This window comes from Cibotium barometz, chromosome 34 (genome assembly GCF_041138505.1).
Source record: "Cibotium barometz isolate CiBa-2024 chromosome 34, ASM4113850v1, whole genome shotgun sequence".
Classification (NCBI taxonomy): Eukaryota; Viridiplantae; Streptophyta; class Polypodiopsida; order Cyatheales; family Cibotiaceae; genus Cibotium; species Cibotium barometz.
In genome coordinates, this window is record NC_141079.1 from 31,514,698 (window position 1) to 31,541,222 (window position 26,525).

Below are 26,525 nucleotides of genomic sequence, written 5' to 3' on the forward strand. Positions count from 1 at the left end.
GAGTGGATTCATGGAGTCTCAGGACTTTACTCAGCCTGACACAACTAGGTTCTCATTCATGGATCCCGTGGGCAATAGATTCCCCCTCTGTCCTCTGGCACCTTACCTCTTCCTATTTGTCGCTGATTCCATAAGTAGTTTTCTCTCCACCCAAGAGACCGAGCTTCAGTGATTGCGTCTTCCCTCCGCACACAATAGGAGCTGCTGGACTCAGAGTTTGTAGATGACATAGCAGCTTTCCTGGCTAGAGATGTGGGGAATCTATAGAGATTTGCGGAGGAGATCAAGGTTTTCTACCGCGCATCAGGAGCATAGATCAACTAGGAAAAGTCTAGTTTTTGGGTAGGCTCAGTACCTGGCCCGACTTAGCGACCAGTTGAGGATTTCCAGTGGATCTCGAGGGGCACTCCAATTTGACATCTCAGCTATACGAGGTTGGCATTGATATTTCTCCTGAGCAGCAGCTCACCCTGCTTCTTCTGAGTATTTGGAAGAAGCTTCTTTATTGGAGATCAAGGCTATCTTTAGTAGGCAGGGTGGTGGTGGCAAACTAGGTACTTCTACCCACCATGTAGTGCATCACTTCATGCTGGGCCTTTTCTCAGGTTTGTATTGGCTAGGTACAACAATTGATCCAAAATTTCTTATGGGCCGGAAGTGATGGGCGGCCAGCCAAGGCCAAGGTGGCATGGAAAGTGATTATTCAGCCTTGTCGGAGAGGGGGGCTAGGCCTCATTGACCCAGCTATTTAGAGCCCCACCCTGTTGGGCAAGTTGATTGTTAGAGCCCTCCTTCTCGGTGGTGAGCACTAGAAGGATTTTCTGTTGGCCCAGATTTCAGCCCACACTCCAAGTCTTGGGGGACCTTGGTTGCAAAGTACCCGATGGATCTTCACAGAGATGTGAGCCCATGGTTTTAGTCTGGCTTTTGAGGATAGATTTGCAACCAGCTTACTTCGTGCTTGGGAGCACCTTGGGCCCGGCCCTCAGACAAATAGCTCTAGTTGCATCAGAGGAACGACTTTGGCAGCCTTTGGTCTAGAACCCCTTGATCTGTTTACCCAATGGCCACATGCTAGGGGCCCGATCGCACATTTCTTGGGGCACCTTGAGCATGGGACCAACCAAGTTTCTTCGAGATTGGATTGCCCAAAGGTAGTTACCCCCAGAGGTGCAGGAGAGAGGCTTGACAAGGATCCGGGGGGGCAGAGATAGGCTCAGCATCGGCATTGACTCAGCTATCCTTTAGGAGTGGCTCAGTCCCCTAGACCTAACTCCCCTGGTGTCGTGTTTACCCACCAGCACAATATCCTAGTGTGGCGGTCTGCTCACTTTCTCTATTGGATCCCATGGCAGACTAGAGAGATCTGGGCTTCCTTTGGAGGATTTTAGTGGCTACACCTTGCAGAGGGTGAGGGTGATTGGTTTTCACGCACAGGAATGGCATATTGATCCAGCATCGGCGGTGGCCAAGGTGGCCAGGGAGAGATTATGGCGGCTATGGATATCGAAGTGCTACCCTCTCACGCACCTATAGTGGAATCCAGGAGAGTGGATATGGCATGATCCAGCAAATTGGGAGGAGACTCTAGCTGCTACCTTCTTTGCGTATACTGCACGGCTAGGTCGCAGGATCTAGATGCCCGAGATAGATGGCACACCTGTAGGCAACACATTGGCAGTCTTAGGGACTCTCATAGCATTTCCTTTCAGATTTCTAGAAGAGACTATGGGACAAATTTTTGCCAAGAAAGATCACCCTCTTTATTTGGATGTTGATGGCACATACGAGTTTAGCGGTCGGTACTTAGCTGGCAATTGGTGTGGTCAACCAATGGCCACCCCCCCAAGAGAGACTTAGAGACATTGCCTTTGGGATTGCTCGAAGGCTCACCAGATTTGGTAAAGGATTCTCCACATCTCTGCTATGGACATGGCATCAACCCATCGCGAATCATCACATGGGGCACTGTCGCTTGGGCCACAAAGGTTGGAGTGGTCAGGGCTTATGAGGATGGGGGAGGGCTAGGTGAGAGATCTGAAGTCCTGGCACATTTGGCGTGCTAGGTGTAGTAGCATAGCAGCCTGGCACATTTGGTGTGCTAAATGTAGAGAGGCCATTGAGGGTACTCACACTCTGTCGGCGGAGACCATCAAGAGAATATGTGTTGATATCATTCACACCCTTTGCGGTCAGTGGGAAAAGTTATAGGGAAGTTCAGATTGAATGTGGAAGCGGTGGGAAGCTTTCTTGCGATTTTGGAGGCCTGACCCTTTCCAAATAGAGGAGGAGACCCCATTTGACACTATAGACCACTTGTGTGGTTGTTCCCCCCCTCCCCCTGTATGAGATAGCCTTCTCCTCATAGAGCGGCCAGCCGGAGGAGAAGCGTCTCTTCCCCTCACGATCATTTGACTCCTGCCCTTAAATGAGGCGAGTTTGTATGTAGCCCTTGGTAATTGCATCTAGCCCTTTGTGGCTATTTTTCTTTAGCTAATTGAAGGATCTTTTTCCCAAGAAAAAAAAAAGTGATGAAGGTATTCAAGGGTCAGGACAGCCAAGGGGACTCCTCAAGCAAAGGTGAAGATTGAAGGTCAAGAATTAGATCATTTACAGGGTGAAAATCTACAACCAAGAGAAGATCTACAGAGTTGAGTTTTTTTCTCATCACTCAATAAAGCAAACAAACCATCCTTGGTGGGGGCCCTGCAGAGGGTATTTGGGACCCAATCGGGTGTATTATGCCTTATTGTCTTCTCCCTCCCTCCCTCTCTCCCCCTCTCTCTTGCACTCTCAACTCCACTGCATTGTGCAATCATTTGGATCCATGGTGCTGATTATTTGTTATCCAAAGTATAATCCTATCTATAAGCTTCTGCATTTTACACATAATCTCAATATATATTCAGCATAATCCATGTTTAAGAAAACATTTAAGGCTTAGCATGGGTATCTACAGTAGTAGTAGCATGCCAATAGCATTCAATGCACCTTTCAGCTACGCATCAGGGCAAGAGGACCTAGCCGACTAGCTTACATGCAGGCCGACCCACTTACAGGCTTTTTTTGTCCAAATACTGGAAGATATCTATCCATATGGTCGACCTATAGCCCATGAATGTATATAAGCACAAGACATCATTTGTATTGCATCATAACACCTTTTGAAGAAGTTATAAGTCAATAGAAGCATGTAGAAGGCAAGAGGTCACCCCTATGGGGTAGACCAAGGGTCTACAAGATGTACAAACATTCATGTCACCTTTTTGTACTATAATACAAATAAAACCCTAACACCAACTCTCTTTCTCTCTTCTCTCTTCTCTCTCCCTATCTTAATCATGTTTGTTTAGCATCTTGTTCTTAATCAAGTTTAGCGTTGTGGAACACTACAGCCAAAGCTTTTGCACATGCAACAAAGCATGAAGCCGTTTGGCTCAATAAATATTTGTTCTAGGAGTATCCGACTTTATAAACAGATTACTAGAAGGCAATGTAGCTTCGATCAAGCATGAGGGGATGTCATGTGCATCCCGTACTTGGATACTATGGAAATGTCTGTAAAGGATAAGTGCAAGCCTTGTGGTTGGACACTTGGTCATTTGTGAGCCCTTATTCGGGACACAACATTGAGTGTGGCACCATAGGAATGTCAGGGTCATGTGTGCACATCCCACACCCGTTAAGTGGGGCTTGTCCCGCACATGGGTGTAACCCTCTTGAATTATGGATGGATGTTTCGAGCACTTATTAGGCTTGTAGCTGGGTGTACCGGTATTAGTTAGAGTCGTAGAGAAAGGTACCCATCTGATACCGTGTAGAGAAAGGTAAACACCTACATAGCCTCTCTCTAACGCTCAGAGTGCTCATAGACAAAAGCACATAATTGTATGTTACAGGTTGAGGTTGGTGGTTACATACGTACCCAAGATGAGGTATGATATAAGGAGATATGTCCTTTGACTTGTGCCTTTTGACATCTCATTTGATTACGGGTAGCCACACCTTATGTGGCCATTTGGCATTACACCCAACAGTGGTAGATCCACGACAAAGGTTGAGAGCAAGTTTATGTCAAAGAGACCTTGCTAGTGGTGGAGTGATAGGGATGAGTCATAGGAGGTGTCGGAGAACCCACCAATAAATGTGTAAGCTCTTAAGTATCCATATGTATTCTTTTGAAATCGTAAAAACAGCCGGAAACATGCTTTAAGCTATTTCCTAGATATTGTGGTCCATTCAAAGTGCTTAGAAAGATTAGTGCAGTTCCTTATGAATTAAAGCTTCCAGAAGAATGTAGCGTTCATCCAATGTTTAATGTGAGTCTCTTAAGAAGAAGACTGGGCCATGAGGATAATTTGGTGCATGATGAAGACTTTGTTGAGATTTGTAAGAGCACTTGATGGTTGGCAGCGGTGGAGAAGGGAGGCTGCTTCACACGAGAGCTCCCTTCCAGCCACTGAGGAGCGTAAGGCCTCCTGCCTCCCACAATCTCCAACATCACCATGCCCATGCTGTATACATCACTCTTCTTGCTCACAGCCCCGTGCAACAGCCATTCGGGAGCAGATGTAACCTTCAAATAGGTGACATAATTACTGGCAAAGATCTCCAGCGACACCCAGGTGCCATTCAAAGGGTGAGAGCTGTTAATGGAAGTCAAATTTTGGTCCGTTACATTGAGCAAGGTGATCTCATTGGTTATAAAAAAGCAAGCAGAAGTGTCAGCTTGGTAGGAAAACCCAATGCAAGAGCAGTTGGAGGAGCATGACTTGCTGCATTCTTCCACTGGCGCAGAAGTGGAGGCAAAGGCCCATCCGCCGAAAAGGAAGATGCTTGCTGTCTGGTTTAACTGCAGGAAATCTGTGGTGCTGATATGCTCATTACCGCTAATGCAGTTGGGCAGAGAGGTATGGTGTGCGCAGCCTTTTGAGAAATCGATGGTGTCTATATGTAGGATCAAAGAACACGATCTCTTCAGGTGAGGAACGCGGGCATGCGCAGGGGCTTGCAGCACCTGGTATCCCATCCATGGAACCGATACTGCAATATTACGATCATCTGGTTCTGGAGTAGCTATGCTCATCCCGTATCCCTTGTCTACTGCATATCGTTCAGTTGAGGGTGGGCTAGTTTTAGATTTAACCACGTAGGCGTATAGCCTCCCATCGTTTCCGATTTTATAAAGCTCCAGGACATGGTCTCACCATCATAAAATGTTTCAGACGTGATGAAAGAGGCATATTTATTGCAGGGTCCTGGCTCAAGGAAGAAACTCAAGTCGGAATTGTGTAGCCTGCTGTAAGCTGTATCATTTGGGCTGCATGGTGACGAAGAAACCAGTGTATTGCGATCAAGAGCATTGGTGACATTGGTAAAGAAGATAGGGATCACCCAAAACGGAGATGGTTGCTGAATAAACTGGGCATTGAAATATAGTATAAGCGCTCCCTTTTCCATACGAGCCAAGTAGTGGGAGTCGTTGCTTCTCAGCTCCTGTCCCACTGTCAAGTTTTGCCCTAGAAGAAGAGTATCTCTGGGATGCGTGGAGCTTTGCCATACCACATTTGTTCTGCTCATTTGTGTCGTAGATGATCAGATTTCCGGTGTCCTGCATCTCCATCATGCCAACATTGCTTACATAGTACCATACTACCGTGCCATTGTGATCCCTCAGCTGCAACTCTTTGCTGCTGGTGTCCGCACCCGCGTCTGAAAGCTCCACGACCACCAGAGATGAATTCACAGACATAAGAGGACTATCCAGATTGGCAATCCACACTGGCACTGCATAGCCATCAGCACCTGTCCATGGATAGTACAGACCATAATTGAACCCGTCATCACTTCCTCTTCAGTAAATGTTGGAAGTGAAGCCGGAGTAGTTGCCTGATAGCCCGCCACACACAGCCAAGTAGATGTCATATAAAAAAGAAGAACCTAAATTTGAGAAGAAGAAACCAACAGAAAAACCCAGGCTTTCAGACGAATTGGAGCTGTTGAAGCCTGGGGAGCTCAGAATAGGGAAGAAGATGCCCTGGCCATAGGCTGGAATGGCTGCAGTAAACATAAGGTCTTGGGAGATGGCATGGCCACTTGCTGGGAAGGATGCGCGCATAGACAGATTGAGGCCCGCATTTAACTCAAGCAGAGAAGGATTATCACCGACATTAGTGGCTGCAGCGTAGGTGACAATTACTACATATTGAGCAGATGATAGAAGGAAGAAACACAGCACCTGCAATACACGGCTTGCAGCTAACATCTTCGAAAGACCCAAACACATGACAAAACTAGAGAGCCAAAACAGAGGTATACTATGTCTGCATGTGTGCCTGCATGTTGCCTAGGCTGCTAACACATGACAAGTCGAGAGCACCTATGTAGCTGCTCTCTGCTTGTGCTGCAGTTTTTTTAATTTTATTTTTTTTATCAGGCGTGCCCTTTTTTTTTTCCATTTAGTGTTATAGTTTTATTTTTATGGTTTCGATTGCCAGAGTGGGTCACTGATTTTTTTTTTAAAGTCAGTATCTTGGCCAGCTTTGCCGGCTTTATAAACCAATATTTTGCATGGAATAGGACACACACAATAGCATGGTGGGAAGGCTTCTCAATCAAATAAAACTCCACAAAAAAATTTAATTTTAGTTATAAATAGATTTAAATATGAAGGATACTTGTTCTTCAATTCATGGTGAAAGGATTGATGTAAGGCTCAATAGAAATAGTTTCCCAAACACAACTTGCCCTTGGCCTTTGTCTTAGTTAGTGCATGTCAAAACATCCTTGACTAGCATCAAACAACAATTCTCGGCCACATTAGCAATTTAGTATACGCTTAGGAATTGACGGCATTGACAAGTGTCAAAAAGCAAGTACGATGTTGGGCTAGTCTCTTGTCCGGATATTCGTGGGTGACGTCCCGAGTGTGAATCCCTACCCCGCACGAGAGGCCAACACTGCTTCCGTCGCCACCGCTCCCCAGATGGGGCAATCGGAGGGGGCGGGGGTCTCACAGCTGGTATCAGAGCGTTGTTAAAAGCTAGGAAGGAAAAACGAATTTTATCATAAATTTATAATAAAAACTCAGAAAGAGCATTTACGTATTGTGTTTTCACTCCTTAAGCTTTATTAATGAAGACTTTTAATCCATAAATTTGGTTTTATAGATGGAAGTTCCATGTTTATCTGGTATTCCCGATCTCACTCAGTCTTAGGATATGACCGCTTTCGCCTTTGAGCATATCCTCTCCTCTACTAATGACTCGAACGGGCAGAGTAAGACTTACAAAATATTTTGAGAAATTATATTTCTCGGACCCAGCTGAGAGACGGCAGCATAAGTGGCATGCAGGGCACTATGTCCACACCTCTTGCAACCAACGCCTGATACTACTGAGAAAGAATATCTCTTTAGCCATGGTCCTCTTGAGGCTAAAGGTGGTTCGCGGTGTTATCCTATATCACTCCACACCTCGAGATTTTAGGCTTTCTTGTCATATTTATAGACTTCTTAGATGTTTTATCCCAAGTAGTAAGATTGTAGCATCTTTAGCGGTAAGGGAACAATTGTATCGCGGCATGTCAATAGCCCAGTATCGCCGTCTCATGCTTATACCACAAAGGTTTTGATTTTATGGAGCCACGTTGCTCTATGTACATATTGCAACCTTTATATAAATAAAGAAATGTTTTGTGGAAAATTCTCAGTTATATAAGTAATTTGTTTATTATATGACGAATTGAAGAAACAAGATCTATTCCTCGGACATATGTCGTAGATCTCCAATAAGATCGATTATCTTGTTTAAGTCTTAAGATCTCGTTGACGAAATCAAATAGGAATTTAATAATGTATCATTTTTGGCAGAATCATGAGACACGTTGTTATATGCACATTATGTGTGCATATACTAGGAGGCTAACCCACATTAGACTTGTGAGCATGGGAGCATGGGAACAAGCTCTAGTGGAACATGGGTTAGGACTAACCTTAAGGGTTAAGGTTAGGGTCAGGCATCCAAGGGTCACACATGGAAAATGGAGAGTCAAGAGTCACTTGAGGGCCCTCCTATATAATAGGGACATGGGGCACACTCAAGAGAGGCTAAGGCTATGTTATCTCGAGGCTAGGTTATGATATGATGTTCTCTTGTATAGAGGATTATATCTACTCACCTACCATTTCACACTATAGCAACATGCTACTGGATTGGAGTTATACCTCTTGATGGTATGGGACATCAAGGTAAAGGTATGATGTACTTCATTATAATTCATTTGTGCATCTCCTTGGGCTCGGGGTGGTCAGGTGGATGAGTTTATACACCTGATTTATGCATGTTTATGCATAACAATTATCTAGAGAGATCTTAAGGTTTTAACAGTTGTATCAGAGCAATCAATAGTTAATTGTTATTATTTTTTCTTTCTTATTGTAATTTTTGATTTTTTTAAGTAAATTTTAATAAATACTAAATAAAAATATTATTTTATTGATTTGTGTTTATGATTTACACGTGGATCATCGATATGGCAGTTGAAACGCGTGTTACTACTATTCAATGGACGAATCGACATTGCGAAGGAATTCCGTGAGTTTAATGCTATTGTTTCTTTTTTTTGTGGCTTAAAATAAGCATTTATGGAAAGTTTTACTAAAATATTACATATTTTATTGTGAATATTTTTGATAGAATGGATTCCCTGAATTTTAATAATTTTTTTAAAAAAAATCTAATTTTTTAGAAATTTTTCCTAATTTTTTAGAAATTTTTAGAGTATTTTTATGGTTAAAAATATATTTTTTATGCATTTTTGCGAGTTTTTCACAGATATTCTATCTATTTTCTACCGATTTTCTGCTGAAATGCAGTAGGGACAGCATGTTGGTGCATGGAATGCTCTCCCGTGTACCTGGGACCCTCTTCGTCTCTCAAATCTAAATTTCTCTTCTATTTTTCTCTCGCCCGTATTGTCGTATTGTGAACGTCTCTTAATAGGCACAATTTTATTAAACACTAATCATAATTAATTTTTAATTATGATTAAGCTTGGTTTAATTAAATTCTTTAATCAAAAGATTAATTAATCTTTAATCCTCCTCTCTGTTAAAACAAAGAAGGAGGGGGTGGAGAGAGAATTGAATGGAGAAGAGGAGAGAGGAATCCCTCTCTCTTGTTTTGCAACCGGAATCTTATTCTAGGAATTGATTGTGGAAAGATAGAGAATTAATTCAATCATAAAAACCATTGCTTGTTAGCTTCAACTAAATCAAAGCAATTGAAAAATTAAACACTTAAACAAAAATACTTAGCTCCAAAAAGACCATATTGGGTGCAATCTTCCCCCCTCTTGTGCGTGGCCTCTCCCCACACAAGAGTATTTCTTTATTAGCTTTCCTTTTCACCAAAATTAGGCCATAGCCCCCAAAATACAAGATGTGCTTTTTAGAGAGCACGGCACTCTTCTTTAACAAAAATAGAGTGTCAAATTGGGACTAGGGTAAAGCCATAGGCTTTAATAAATTCCACAAAAATAAATGTATCTTTCCTAATGTTCAAAATGAAAAAATCATTTAATAAGATTACAAGCTACTATGCTTGCCAAAAATGAAATGTGATGATCCAAGACATTTCTTCCAAAGTAAACTCTTCAATTCCCATAGTCTTCATCACCTGAAAATATAAGCCCAATTAATTATTAAATTAATCCCACAAATATTAGACAGGCACAAATCATCACCAACTCATGACTACCAGGCGTAAGTACCCCAGGAATCACCCTGCCATACAAACCTAACTGAAATAATCATAGGTGGCCTAAAACATACGTCATATACCGCACGTATTAATATTTATAGTGGTGTCACCCATGATATTAACCTAGCCGGCATGACGCAAGAGTAATCTAGGCGTCCCCAAATTACTCAAGAGGGGATGAATTATATTTTTATAGAGGACTTAAAATATATTCTCATGACATCCCTCTTGCTTGAGTTTGCAATTGTCCTCAATTGCGGATTTGCTGGGTTTGAAAAGAATGAAGAATTTCAGGGTAAACTCGGAAAAATTTCTGAGCCATCCATTTAGCATCTTCTTGTGGATGATTCTTAAAAGTCAAAAGATACTTAAAGTATTGATTAGCTGTTCTTGTTGTTGTTATCTCTTGGTCAATAATTGCATCAGAAACTAATACTTCTTCCTCTCCTTCAATAAGAGGTGGTTCCTCATATGTTGGGTGAGTAGGAAGTGTTCCTCAAAAAGGTTTCAAGACATGGATATGAAAAGAATTGTGGATATTCCAATTAGATGGAAGCTCTAGTCTATAGGCCACATCATTAATCTTTTGAAGGATTTTAAATGGCCCATAATATCTAGGCGCTAGCTTCACTGCAGGGAATTTTTCCACACTCTTTAATCGACGCTTTTCAATTCTCAAAAGTATATAATCACCTTCTTGAAATGAAAAATCTTTACGCTTCCTATTTGCTTGAGATGTATACTTCTCTTGAGCTCTTTGAATACAATCACGCACTTCAGATAGAATGCGATCAAAGTCTCTAACATATTGGTCGGCTACTTCAATCTTATGAGAGAGTCTAGTAGCCGGAATAGGCAATGCTCTTCCATAGATGATCTCAAATGGTGCTCGACCAGTAGCAGTATGAGGAGTATTATTATAAGCAAATTGGAGTATTATTATAAGCAAATTGGAGTAGGTGTATGTACTTATCCCATGCACTAGGTTGCTGGGAAACATAGGCTCTAAGCATATCTAAGATAGTGCTATTTGTAACTTCGGTTTGTCCATTCGATTCCGGATGGAAAGCCGTAGAAAAATCTAACTTAGTGCCCAAGTTTGAGAAAAGAGCAACCCAAAAGTGACCACAAAATTTAGAATCTCTATCAGAAACTATCACTTTGGGTAGACCATGATGAACAAAAATTTGCTTAACAAATATGTTCGCGGCTTGCTGAGAAGTTAGTGTCTTTTTACATGGAATGAAATAGGCTTGCTTACTAAATCTGTCCACTATTGTCCAAATCATGTCATGGTGACTGGAAGTAGTAGGGAAGCCAGTAATGAAATCCATAGACACTTGTTCCCATGGTCTATCAGGAATAGGTAGAGGCATAAGCAATCCTAAAGCTTTGCCTTTGTAGCTTTTGATTGTTTGGCAAATGTTACATTCAGCTACAAACTTAGCTACATCATTCTTCAAATGGGGCCAATAGAATTCTCGAGAAACTACTTGAAGTGTTGCGGAAACTCCTCTATGTCCCACAAATGGTGGTTGGTGCATCTCTTCCAAGACAAGTTGTCTATAAGGTTGAGTAACACACAATCTCTTCTCAAAGAAAAGATAGCCATCATTATGAGAATAACTTCCTTGAGGTGTCCAATTGTTTTCACGCAATTTAATCCATATTTGAGAAAAATCTGGATCAACTTCATAAGTTTCTTTCATGAGGACAAATGGTTCACTTTCAATTATAGAAATGTTGTTGATATTTGGTCTTCGACTCAAAGCATCGGCAACAACATTTTCTTTTCCAGGTTGATATTGAATCATAGGTTGGAAACTTTGAATGAAAGATGCCCATTTGATATGTCTATCTGAAATAAGAGGTTGCGTAAGCAAATGCCTAATGCTTTGTTGGTCTGTCTTGATAAGAAATTCAGAGCCCATTAGGTAATGCTTCCAGATTTTCAAAGCATGCACTACTGCTGCTAATTCCTTGTCATAAGTGCTATAATTTTGCTCTGCAGGCTTAAGCTTTCTACTTTGATATGCAATAGGATGGTTGTCTTGCATAAGAACAGCTCCAATGGTCTTTGAAAATCAGGTAGTGTAAGAACTGGTGCTTGTGTTAAAGCATTCTTGAGTGTTGCAAAAGATTTATCTTGCTTTTCAGTCCAATTGAAATTTGTAGCTTTCTTAAGGAGTTCAGTCAAAGGATTGGCAATACAAGCAAAATTCTTGACGAACTTCCTATAATAACTACATAAGCCAAGAAAAGATCTAAGATCATGTATGTTTCTAGGCGTAGGCCAAGAAGCAATACACTCAATTTTCTTAGGATCTACACGAATTCCTTCGGCCGATACTATATGTCCTAAGTATTCAATCTCCTCTTGAAAGAAAGAACTCTTTTCAGGATTGACATACAATTCATTTTCTCTCGAAAGATTGAACACTTGTTCCAAGTGTTGTTCATGCTCTTGTCGATCCTTGCTGAAAACAAGAATGTCATCAAAGAACACTATAACAAAACTTTGAAACTTAAGGAATATACGATTCATCATACGGCTGAAAGTAGCTGGAGCATTGGTCAAACCAAATGGCATAACCAAAAACTCATAATGACCAGTTTGGGTTCTAAAAGCTGTCTTGAAAATGTCAGATTGAGTCATACGAACTTGATGATACCCAGACTTTAGGTCAATCTTGCTAAAGACCTTTGATCCTCTAAGCTTATCAAGAAGATCATTTACCCTAGGAATAGGATATCTGTTCTTGATAGTTATCTTATTCAATGCACGATAGTCTACACACATTCGGTAAGTTCCGTTCTTCTTCTTAACAAGAAGTACTGGAGCTCCAAAAGGTGAACTACTAGGTCGAATAAGGCCTCTCTCTAGCAAGTCTTCTATTTGGCTTTGGATTTCTCTTTGCTCTAAATTGTTGACTCTATAGGGAGCTTTACAAGGCGGGGAATTTCCAGGCAATAAATCAATGCTATGATCCTGAGGCCTAGACTTAGGTAATCCTGGAGGCAGATCTTCCATGAAACAGTCACTAAATTTGGAGATAAAAGAATCAAACTTTGGTCTTTTGGATGTGTCCAACTCAGCATCAAGCTGGTTAACCCATACCATATAAGTCTTGTCTCTTTTTCTTAGAGCTCTCTTTGCTTGAGTGTGACTCAACAAAGGACTCATTTCTCCTTTGACTTAACACTGGAGGATAATATTTTCATTATCCTTCCTTAGAGAAATACTATGAGTGTCATAGTCTATAATAGGATTGTTTTTGTGTCTCCAAGGCATACCCAAAATTATATCTACCCCTTGTAAAGGTGCAACTAAGAAATCCCTCTTTTCTGTTAAAGGTTTGATGCATAAATCCAAATCTTTCACTACTTGCATGCAATTATACTTTGTTCCAGTAAATGCTGCTTTGACTTTATAGTGCGTAGGTAAAGAATGAAGATTTAATGCTCTAAGTACCTTTTCAGAAATGAAATCATGTGTACTACCATCATCATGCAAAATAAGAACTTCATGTCCATTTATCGTTCCTTTTATTTTAAGCAAAGAATGAACATGAGGTTTACCTTCTTGTTCTGAGTAATCCGGATCGGAATTACCCTCTTGCTCGAATGATTCTTCTTCATTGTCGTCTTCTTCAATCATGTTGACTCGAGCTGCTTGCTGCTGGTGTTGAATTCTTGGTACGCTCCGGACAATTCGGTGCTATGTGACCTTCTTTGTGGCACTTGAAACATTTGATAGGAGATATCTTCGGTTTGCCACCATTGACTTTCTTATTGGTACTCATGTTGCCTTTAGCTTCGTCCTTGCCTTTGTCATAACCTGGTTTATACATCTTCTTTGAAGCATAAAAAGATTTAGTAAATGGTTTAGAAGAAGTACCCTCATGTGCTTTAGGCTCTTTAGGAAAACCATTTTTACGTTCTGAATTAGTTGCCAAGGATATTGCAGAAGATAGTGAATGAGGTCGAAACATATTCACATCGGCCCTAATAGTAGATCTAAGGCCCGATATGAACTTCCTTTTTTGATCCTTCTCACTAACTCTATCGACAACCTGCACCTGTAATAAAGTATTCCAGAACTTTTCTACATACTGTGACATAGTTTCCTTTTCCAATTGATGCAAAGTGTCCCATTGGTGCCTAACTTTGGACTTGAATTGTGAGGGTAAAAAGTGCTTTTTAACCAGCCGTTGAAATCTTTTCCAAGAATCTGGCTTGTCACGACCTTGCTTAACTACACTCCACCATAAAGCTGCACTGTCTACCATATGATTGACTGCACATTTAATCTTATCATTCTCTGAAAAATTTTCTCCAAAAAAATAGTCATCTAGTTGACTAAGCCAAGCTAAAATGACTCTAGCATCCTTCTTTCCATCATAATTTTGAAATGTGAAAGCTTTCCGACTAATCTTGGATTCTTTTTGTGACCTTTGTGCTTGTAATGTAGCATTTACAGCCCTTTGAATAGTGTCATCTTCATCATCAAAAGATAGTGAAGAGTCACGCTTGCGTCTACGATTCGAGAGCTGTCTCTCCAATTCAATACGCTTCTCTCTTTCTTCTACAATTTGATGTTGTAAAGAAAGGAGTTGCTCTTGAATTGATGGCGAGATAGGCAAATCGGCCATAGTGCTTGTGCAAATGATGTAGATAAATAAAATTTTACTTTATTTGATGTAAATAAATAAAGCAAAAATGAGTACTTATCTTATTTTTCTCCCGCAATTTGATCTTGGTTGAAGCTGAACAAGACGTTGTTCAATGGCTGAATTGAATTCTCGTCGCCTCAAACAAATCCCGAACGATTCCGCGTGATTCGAGAGTCTTGGGCTAGTCGAATTGTTGATGAAATAATTTTTCTGCACTTTGAAACCTGCTGAAACAGTCCTGTAAACCTTGCCCAAACTCTGTAATATTTTTTCTGAAATTTTCAGAATTTTTTAGAAGCGATTTCGGAATTTTCTAGCCTTTTCTAGGCAATTTCCAAGCTTTTTAAAACCTGTAAATCACTTTTCTGCACCCAGAAATTTTCAGAATTGGAAAACCTTTGAATTTCTCCTCAAATTTGGAAATTGGGAAAAGTAGAGGTTGAAAAAGGAGTGATGTGACTTGCATAGGGATTGGAAAAAGTAAACTTAGGATTAAGAAAGAGATTAAGATTATGGAGATTAGAGCTTATGGCTTAAGCTCTTTTTTAAAAAAAATTTCTCCTCTCCACGCTTTTGCGTCGGCAGGCTGCCGCCGTACGCCCCTTGTTCCAAAAGATTATGGAGATTTATAATATGGTTTTTGCATGGATTTATCTCCCCCGTCCACTATAGATTTGCTCAACCTTGAAGCTTTCTGATTTCTGAGAGTTACCCGTGAGGTTTTTGGCTATGAGGATTTCATCCATACGGTCAGATTTTGATTTCACAGAGTATTTGGAAAAACCACTTTTTGATAAAGAGGATGGTTTTGCAGGGTGGTGAGTGGGTTTGAGAGTAGATCTAGTTTTGAATCTTTGACCTTTGGGTAAAGACCTGCAAAACACCCTTCTGTCCACTGGATAAATTCCTGCACTTTCTTGATTTTTGAGAAGTTGAAGCCCTTTCCTACCTTCTCCACAAATCTCCTAGCCCAAGCTCTGATACCACTGCAACCGGAATCTTATTCTAGGAATTGATTGTGGAAAGATAGAGAATTAATTCAATCATAAAAACCATTGCTTGTTAGCTTCAACTAAATCAAAGCAATTGAAAAATTAAACACTTAAACAAAAATACTTAGCTCCAAAAAGACCATATTGGGTGCAATCTTCCCCCCTCTTGTGCGTGGCCTCTCCCCACACAAGAGTATTTCTTTATTAGCTTTCCTTTTCACCAAAATTAGGCCATAGCCCCCAAAATACAAGATGTGCTTTTTAGAGAGCACGGCACTCTTCTTTAACAAAAATAGAGTGTCAAATTGGGACTAGGGTAAAGCAATAGGCTTTAATAAATTCCACAAAAATAAATGTATCTTTCCTAATGTTCAAAATGGAAAAATCATTTAATAAGATTACAAGCTACTATGCTTGCCAAAAATGAAATGTGATGATCCAAGACATTTCTTCCAAAGTAAACTCTTCAATTCCCATAGTCTTCATCACCTGAAAATATAAGCCCAATTAATTATTAAATTAATTCCATAAATATTAGACAGGCACAAATCATCACCAACTCATGACTACCAGGCGTAAGTACCCCAGGAATCATCCTGCCATACAAACCTAACTGAAATAATCATAGGTGGCCTCAAACATACGTCATATACCGCACGTATTAATATTTATAGTGGTGTCACCCACAATATTAACCTAGCCGGCATGACGCAAGAGTAATCTAGGCGTCCCCAAATTACTCAAGAGGGGATGAATAATATTTTTATAGAGGACTTAAAATATATTCTCATGACATGTTTTCAAAAGGCGCACGCGGGGGGGGGAAAGGGAGAGGGGGAGGCTGCAGCGCAGCCTGTGGGCAAAAATCATCCCCCCCCCATAATTATTTTTTAAAAAAAGCTTAAAGATTAAAGTTTTAAAAAAGCTTTATTTCAAGATTTTAAGGGTTTTTCTTTTTTTTAAAAGCTTTTGAAAGTCTTTCAAAAAAGCTTGGAAAAAAGTTAGAAAAAAAATATGAAATTTGAGATAAAAATTCTCTAAAATATACTCAATTTATTTTCTTGAAAACTCTTGGCTTTCTGTATTTCCGAGAAACCTTTTGGCTTTCTGGATTTCGGAAAGCATAAACTTCAAATGCAAGCTTTGTATACTCAGAATTATGTAATGATATTATAATGCTTACTGCAAAGTTATTAGGCAAACCACCTATTCAAGACAAAGTCGCACTAAGTTTGGACTGTCACACGATTCCTTATAACTCAATTAGAGCTCCCCACTAAATATTTAATACTATGGCCATGAAATCCAAGTTAATGATAAGCTCTGTAGAGCAATATTTAATACTATGGCCATGAAAACCAAGTTAATGATAAGCTCTGCAGAGCAATGTTTGTAATTTCTTGCAGGGGTGCTAGTAATTACCTTGGAGAGCCTAGAGGGCCCAGTCAAGGTCTCGGGAAGCTATACATGCACAAAGCATTGGTCTAGCCTACATAGTGTCCAAATTCCATGTAAGAGTCCATGCACGCATCAGTCATTCACATATGCAGTCCTGAGATCAAATGTTTGTGAAACACAGAGAAGCGCAGGAAGTCTAGACGAATAGCAGTAGAGGGCCCCTCAAACCATGGAATGCCAGAGTTACTGCAGCAATAATCAAAGGAATACAAAGCGAAAAAGCAACATTTTCCTAAAAAGGGCACCGTTCTAACAAGTTGGGGATGCCAGAACCTTCATAGAATGGAAGGCGCGAGGGGGAAGCCATGGCAAAAAGCTACCCAAACTGCTTAACAATTTAATTTCAGTGGGCTTTGTACACAGCCTCGATGATACTAACGGCGGCAGCGGCAATGACGAGCAGTCTGCCAATATTTTTTTTTGTATAATTTATACAAAAATATTATATGGCTTAGGGAGGCCGCGCCAATGACGTGCAATCTGCCCTTTTTTTTATATAATTCATACAAAAATTATATGACCTCAGGCCATTTTTTTGGTATAAATTATACAAAAAATAATAATATCCCATATTTTTTTTTTGTATAATTTATACCAAGAAAATATGGCCTAGAGAGGCCGCGTCGGCGTAGGCCTTTTTTTGCATAAACCACTAAAAAATTTATTAAAAAATATTCCTTATTTTTTGTATAGTTTATACAAAAAAATATATGGCCTCTTGAGGGCCTCTCCAGGCCATATTGTTTTTTATATAAATTATACAAAAAATAATAATATCCCATATTCCATATTTTTTATAATTTATACAAAAATAAAATATGGCCTAGGGAGGCCACGTTGGCACGGCCTCAAGCCTTTTTTTTCATAAACCACTAAAAAAATTATACAAAAAATATTCCATATTTTTTTGTATAAACCACTAAAAATTTTATGAAAAAGGATGGGTCTTATATGATGTGGTGACCACAATTTTTTTTGTATATATATATATATACTAGGCTATAATTTTTCTAGTGGTTTATACCAAAAAAAAAAGGCCTAAGGAGGCTGCGCAGGCGCGGCCTCCTCAAGTTTTTTTTTTGTATAAACCACTAAAAAAATTATGTCCTCAAAAAGAAATATACAAAAAAAATGTGGCCTAAGGAAGCCTATCTTCTGGTCCTAGTGCACTCCAAGAGACAGTGTTCATACAAAAAAACATTATGGCCTGAGGAGGCCGCGCTAATCATTGTCTCTTGGAGTGCACTAGGACTAGAAGTCCTCGATGGCTTAGATTCTGTATTGTAAAGCCTTCCCACTGCTCCATTTATCATTTCATTGTTGATTACTTCCTCCGCTTTACCTTCTTTCAAGCCATTATTATCCTCCGCTTTGCCTTGTTCCAATCCATTGTACTTCTACGCTCAACGTACTAGAAGGTCCAAGAGCTCTCCAGCCGATGCTTCGGGGCTCTCAGAATCTCCCCTTCCTTAAGCTCCACCTCGTGTGAGAGAGCAAAAGAGCAAGCGTGTGTTTGGTTTAGTACTACATGTGAGAGAGGGAGAGAGAGAAGGAGGGAGAGTGTGTTCAGTATAAAAGAGAATAGCATGCTATAAGATCTACAGAAAGTTGCAAGAAGCTGAGCACTAATCAAGGAAAGAGCTGCACATACCATATTGTAAAGCCATTACTAATCCAATTCAAGCATTTATAGCAGTTTGAGCTATGTGTAGGAGGATCTCTACAATAGCTATGTATTTGCAGTCTTGCTCACCTCCAATCAATTCATTACCCTTCTTTCCACATGCCCTTTGACTTTATGGAAGAAATACATTTGATATTTTTCACGTGTGTTAAGTTCTATTTTCCTCCTCGTGGGTTTTGGGGTGAAATGCAGTTTGCAAATACAATAAAATCTTGATATATTTTTTCACCTTATGTGGTAGGGGAAACTATTGGTTGGGTGGATCGTTACTTCTGTATATAAGATCTAGAGATATGGCAGCGGATTGTTGTCATACATCACTCTCCTTATGATTACTATGAGAGTGGGGGCTTTCGGACAGATGTGGTGTTGCCATTGTTGATTGGTTCTCTATGTTGAATGTAAACTTGCAACATTGTCTTACATTTGACCATTTTTTAGCCTTATATACTAGCAAGGTAAGAAGGTAAGGGGTTGCATACATCAGTACAGTCTTCTTTGTCTGGACACATAGGAAGCTGTAGAGCCGTGGCCCTGCCGAATGCCTTACTGTAGGTGATACCCTGCAACTCACAACTCTCTTCCCATGTCTTGAACTATGTATTTCTCCTTCTTACGTGTTGTGCCACAAATCTCTTTAGATCTAGAAGAGCTTCTCTCTCTTGTAGACTAAATGTATACCACCCTATAGCATATCTTATCAATACACCCAATATTAATTTAGAGGCTCATAGGGCAAGCTTGCAACACCAGGCTGCACATTTTGGCATGAAAGGGAGAGAGGAAGAGAGAGAGAGAGAATCAAAACTAGAGGAAAATATACTTTTCAAGTTGTTACCGATTCGGCCTTATGCTAAGTAGGCCATAGCATTCACTTTAATGATTGTTTTAGAGATACTCTTTAGGGTAAAGGATGCGGGTCCAAAAGTAAGAGAAGGCAGACCTTGCTTTATCACATACCTAAACCTTTAACGCACTAACGGTTGTATTTTTTACATGAATTTGTTAACATGGAGAGCGAGTATTGGTTTTGTTACATCAAAAGTTGTTCACGAAGAGTGCCCTTCTACTCACCTTTTCTCAACACATTTCTATGAAATTTTTTTTGTTACATCAAAAGTTGTTCACGAAGAGTGCCCTTCTACTCACCTTTTCTCAACACATTTCTATGGAATTTTTTTGAACAAGTGCATGCATTTGATCTGCTTCAATCATCAAGAAAGTAAGGGCTATGGCAGGCGATATTTTTCTTGAGAGTGGGTCATGTTCCCTGCAATTACAAAAATGTAGTTGGTGTAGTATTTCAAATTTCTATGGTTAACATGTAAATATTGTGTTTTGATGATGTGCAAATCTAGTGATATTGACGTGATCTGTTTCAAAAGTTTGTCTAGTTAATTCCAATTTTTTGGGGTTTGTTGCCAAGTTTTGCTCTAATTTTTCACCTCACTCGAAAAAGGTTGCTCGGTGTTTGGTAAGACTCATTTTATTTGGTTTATTAAGGTTTGTGCTTTTAATTTGTGCAAATATATGTTATGCTCTACTTTTTGTGTTGAGAAATTAGAATTCCTTCTCCAAGGGCCTTAAAGGTCTTAACAGTGGTATCAAAGCTTTGGGGAGACCACTCAAGGAGAACGATTTTGAAGAAAAATTCAAAAATCAAGGTTTACGCAATTTACTTAGTGCAAAGAAGCCCAAAGGTTTGATTTTTGGGAATTACTAAAGCTTCAACAAATCAAAGAAGAATTATCACAGGAAAAAGAACGGCCTGCAAAAAACTGCAACAAAGGTACAAGTGCTGGACAAAGAGAGGAGCTTACCAAAAATCCAAAGAGTAAAGAAGACAAGAAGGGCATAAAAACCTTTGGGCAAAGGTTGGATGGTTTGTGGGAATTTTATGAGCCATTTGATCAAGAATAAGATCAAGGGCTAGATATTAAGACCACCTTTCCCAAAAACCACCTATGTTCAAATTGAAACCACCCTTCACTACCTTGTTTATGGATTGAGTAGGTTCTTCGTTTGGTTCTCCTAATTTCTCTTTCTCCCAGCCTACATGTTTTTTTCTCTTTTATTCATAGTTTATTTCTTTTATTTGAGTTACCCTCTTTCTCCTCTCTTTCTTTGCTACCCATTTAGCACTAATTTTCTACCATTCATTTTTACTTATCTCTCTCCTCTTTTTAATTAGAGCTGCCGCCCATCGCTACTTATTCTCATAGAATTTTGCAGCCATTCTCTTGCCCTGATTTCTTTTCTTTTTCTTATATATATATATATATATATATATATATATATATATATATATATATATATATATATATATATACACTCAACCCATGCGTTGTTCTTTTTCTTTATATATATATATATATATATATATATATATATATATATATATATATATATATATATATATATATATACTCAACCCACGCGTTGTTTTTGTGGTATGTAATAAAAGACATTAAGAAGCGAAATGCAGGAATGGAAGCCGAAATACAAAAGGTCAAGCGAAGGGATTTTTTCCTCTTATTTTTTAGAAATCCAAGATTTCTCTTTTCTCTCCTCTCTTTGTACCTTGGTTGTCCATGGTTAATAATAGATAGATATGTAGATAATAATTAATATGCAATAGATAGATAATAATATAGAGATATATAGGAGAAGAGATATAGAGAAGTATATAGCTATGACTCGTCGAATGTAGCATAGCGCGGTACTGTAATTTACCCATGGCATTTCAATTTAGTACCCACTTCATCGATGCATTTAAGCTTGCGAGTTAAATAACCTCAAAGTCGTGTGTGGCCCAAATACAAAGGGGCTTGAATGGCGAGTTAAATAACCTCAATGGTGTGTGTGGCCAGAATACAAAGGGTCAATGAAAGGGATTTTTTCCTCTTATTTTTTAGAAATCCAAGATTTCTCTTTTCTCTCTTCTCCTTATTCCTTGATTGTCCATGGTTAATATATAGTATAGATATATAACTACATGATGTCATTCTTTCTCTCTATGCATTAAAGTGCCAACCTTCTCTCTCCCCTTGCAATTATTGTCGGATGCTGTGCCTAATAGCGGTTGGCCGTGTAAGCTTTTATTTTAAAGCTTTGTGTACCAAAGATTTAAAGCTTTGTGTTAAAGCTTTAACACTTAAAGCTTTGTGTAAAAACTTTATCTTATAAAGCCTATAACATAAGCTTTACAAATAACTTATAAAGCTTTGAACATCTCAAACTTAAAAAGCTTCAAATTTGTATTCCCCTTCAGTGCCTTGTAAGGCCAAGCCTTGCTTGGTTTGCCTTGAGCCATTGCCTTGAGCCAAGGCTTATGTAAAGCATGCCTATAGTGTCTTTCACACAAGCACTCACATGTGTAAACACACATCAACATCCATATGGCAGCAATCTAAACATTAGTCTCCCTAAGCTTCAAATCTCTACAATAACTTAAAGGCTTTGCAATCATTGGAAGTACAAGAAAAGCTCCATCTTCCACAGTGATAAAAGACATTCAATTTTGTGAAAAGAAAGAAGCAGGTGCCTTTTTTGTTTAGGACTTTAATTCTGCTATATAAAGGTCAAAACCTTGTTATAAGGCCGCCACACTATTTTCGCGGTGTTACTTGCAAGGTGACCTCACTATTGCATTCAAGTAGAAGCACCAATGAGCTTAAGCATTTGCAAATCGATTTCATCAAGGCTTACTTTCTCAAAGTTAACCCCCATAAGGCAAACAAATACTTTCACGATTTTTCTAGCGTTGCTTTTTTGCAGATTAAATCAAGGTTTTCAAACGATAATACATCATCAAGGAGCAACAATCCCGAAATTATTCAACCATGAGACCAACAATTTCAGCTAACAAAGGAAAGACATGGACAGAAATATTTCAAGCAAAATTTTACGAGAAATCTCAAGCACTTTGACGTATATCTTGGTTGCTGCATCTACCTTTGGGCTTCACCAAATTATGAATCACTCATATTTTTTTGCTAGTCAACAATTTACAAATCAGTTTATCCAACATCAAGGATTTATTTTTCACATCTTCTTTCTTGATTGCACTTGGATTCAAAATTCTATTTTCTTATTAGCATCAAGCGGGATGACAAAGTTTATTTTTCACTTAGTGGGAATTAGATTAAATCAAGGGTTCAACAACACTTTTGGCATTAACAATTTTTGTATTTTAGGCTTCTTAGAAACGTCTTTCTCAAAATCTTCAAAAGGATTTCCTTTTCATAAACACAATATCTTCAAAGGCAATTCTAGGCATCGCAGACTCTCATATTTCTTCCTCAAAGCTTTTACAAAGATTAAATCAAAGCTTTAAGGGCAATTCCAACATCAAGATTTCACCTTTCATACATCCACATCCACATCTACATCCATACATCCATTTTCACATCCACATCCACATTCATACATCTACATTCACATCTACATCCATACATCCACATCCACATCCATATCTACATCCATACATCCATTTTCACATCCACATCCACATCCATACATCCATACATCCACATCCACATCCACATCCATACATCCACATCCATGCATCCACATCCATACATCAACATCCACATCTACATCCATACATCCATTTTCACATCCACATCCACATTCATACATCCACATCTACATCCATACATCCATTTTCACATCCACATCCATACATCCACATCCACATCTACATCTATACATCCATTTTCACATCCACATCCACATTCATACATCTACATTCACATCTACATCCATACATCCATACATCCACATCCACATCCACATTCATACATCCACATCCATGCATCCACGTCCATACATCCATTCTTTCACATACATACATCTCCATCTATTCTTCGTTCATTTTCATCTATCTGATTCATTTCACATCCTCATACCTGGTTATAGAATACAAGAGAATTCTAATTTTTTTGATATAAAGATTCTTTACGCATTTAATTAGGCATAAAGATAACTTTAGTGGAATAACACTTTTATAAAAATCCTTTTATGCATCTATTTAGGCATAAGTTCAATTTTAAGGAAAATAACACTTTCGAATTAAAAATAAACCTTTTATGTATTTTACTATGCATAAATTCCATTTTAATGAGAATAACACTTTTAAAATAAAAATAAATCTTTTATGCATTTTATTATGCATAAATTCCATTTTAATGAGAATAACACTTTCAAAATAAAAAAAATCTTTTATGTATCTATCTATGCATGAATTCAATTTCAATGAAAATAATACTTTCGAAATAAAATAAATCTTTTATGCATCTTTCTATGCATAAAATCGAAATTGATAAGAATAACTCTTTTGGATTAAAAGTAAAATTCTTTATGCATCTATTTATGCATAAAATCAAAATTGATGAAAATAACTCTTTTGAATCAAAAATAAAATTCTTTATGCATCTTTCTATGCATAAAATCAAAATTGATGAAAATAACTCTTTTGAATCGAAAATAAAATTCTTTATGCATCTTTCTATGCATAAAATCAAAATTGATAAGAATAACTCTTTTGGAATAAAAATAAAATTCTTTATGCATCTATTTATGCATAAAATCAAAATTGATGAAAATAACTCTTTTGAATCGAAAATAAAATTCTTTATGCATCTTTCTATGCATAAAATCAAAATTGATGAAAATAACTCTTTTGAATTAAAAATAAAATTCTTTATGCATCTTTCTATGCATAAAATCAAAATTGATAAGAATAACTCTTTTGGAATAAAAATAAAATTCTTTATGCATCTAATTATGCATAAAATCAAAATTGATGAAAATAACTCTTTTAAAATAAAAAAAATTCTTTATGCATCTATTTATGCGTAAAATCAAAATTGTTGAAAATAACACTTTCGGATTAAAATAAATTCTTTATGCATCCTTCCATGCATAAATCCAATTTAGTAGGAACTACACTTTTAGAATAAAAGAATTTCTCTTATGCATCTAATTTATGCATAAAGTCCATTTATGATAAAAATCACACTTTTAATATATAAAAAATCTTTTATGCATATGTTTATGCATGCAAATCATTTATGATGAAAATCACTCTTTTAAAATAAAAGAATTTCTTTTATGCATCTAATTTATGAATAAAATCATTTATGATGAAAATAACACTTTTATAATCAAAATAACAATTTAATAGCATTAAAAAGCCATTCCAATTAAGCTTCTATTCCAATTAAGCTTCTCAAGCTTGAGAGGGGTTGAGAAGAGAGAAACATTGAGAAATTATGGAAAAAGACTAAAATTCACACTTTATCTTACAAATTGCTTGATTCTTTGATCACGGTAGAGGCCCCCAACCAATCAATTTGTTTGGTATGCTGATGGAGCCACCAATGGAGATTGAAGAAGGAGGGAAGCTCCAATTTCTTCAATTTGGAGAGAATTTTAGAGAATAGTAAAAATTATCATTATTTCAGCATAATTCTGGCATAGTATAATTCTCTTATTTTTTTACAAAGGGCTCAGGTTCTATTTAAAGGAGAGGGAGGATCTAACCAAGACCAACTGATTTCTAGAATTTTCCAGATTCAGTTTGGTTGAATTTGGACCAGATTTGGACCTAGTTTGGTTCTTTTTTGATTCGGTTTGGTTCCTTTTTTTATTCGGTTTGATCCAAGAGAGAGGAGAGATAAAAATATCACATTATTTTTTAGTTTAAAACTCATTCAAGCATGTGAAGTAGGCGCCTCCTTGAAGGGATCCCCTTTCCTTACACATGTGTCAAAATGGAATCATTATACCCAAAATATCTCATTTTTTTTAGTAATACTCATAGTTTTTTACTAATAAACCTTGTACATAGTCAACTCTTCATCTTATGTGGGCATTTACTCATTTTTGGTTATTTTCTTTTACAAATTGGATTTATCTCCTCCCCACACATGGATTGATCCTATTGGGCCATAGGAACCTTAATTTAAAATTTTGCAAAAATCTGGACCCCTAGGATGATAAGGCCTCTTGAGCAGATTATACCTGATTTCTAATGCACCTTCTGGAAATCTTTTTGAACTTTTGTTTCAAGGAAACTTATTTTAATAAGATGAAAAAATTTTCTATCCAAAAATATTCAAAATCTGAATAATCTCTCTCTAGAATATTTTCTCTCTCTAGACTAAAACAGGCAGAAACAAGATCTTTTATATTTTTGAAGAGGGATTTGACTCCAGGGGCAGATACTGGACATCCTGAGAGGCTGGGGAGGAATCTTGCAGCTAAAAATGCATGTGAATGCAAAGTTGGCACCCTTCATTCAGATCGAGGGGGGGAAGTATATGTGTAAGGAATTTCATGCATATATAGCTAAAAAAGGCATAAGACATCAATGTACAATGCCATACACACCTCAACAAAATGGTGTGGCTGAGAGGAAGAACAAGTCTCTCATGGAGATGGCATGATGTATGGTGACAGTCCAAGATTTACCTCCTCATGGTTTTTGGTTAGAGGCAACTATGTGCACAAACTATGTGTTGAACAAATGCCCTACCAAGGTCTTGCAGTCTAAAACTCCTTATGAAGCTTGGCATCACAGGAAGGCTTTGGTGGCTCATTTGCTTGTTTTTGGTTGTCTTGCTTATGCTCTTGTGCCTGAGCAACAATGTAGTAAGCTTGATGTGATAAGGTAGTTAAATGCATATTTGTGGGATCCAGTTCAGAAGTAAGAGCGGATTTTGGTAAGTAGAGGTGTTGTTTTTGTCAAAAACTCAGTTCAACCCACGCTTTCATGCAAAAAATAGCAAAATGTATGCTTACATGACATGTTTGATTTGCTCCTAACTTTGTTTAATGAAGGACAGCCATATGTAGAGCAATTGAATGCTCAACCCAGTGCTGAAATTCAGCCTTTGCAAGTGCAAAATGAGCTTGCAAATCAGCCTTTTGATGAGGCAACTATTGAGGTTGT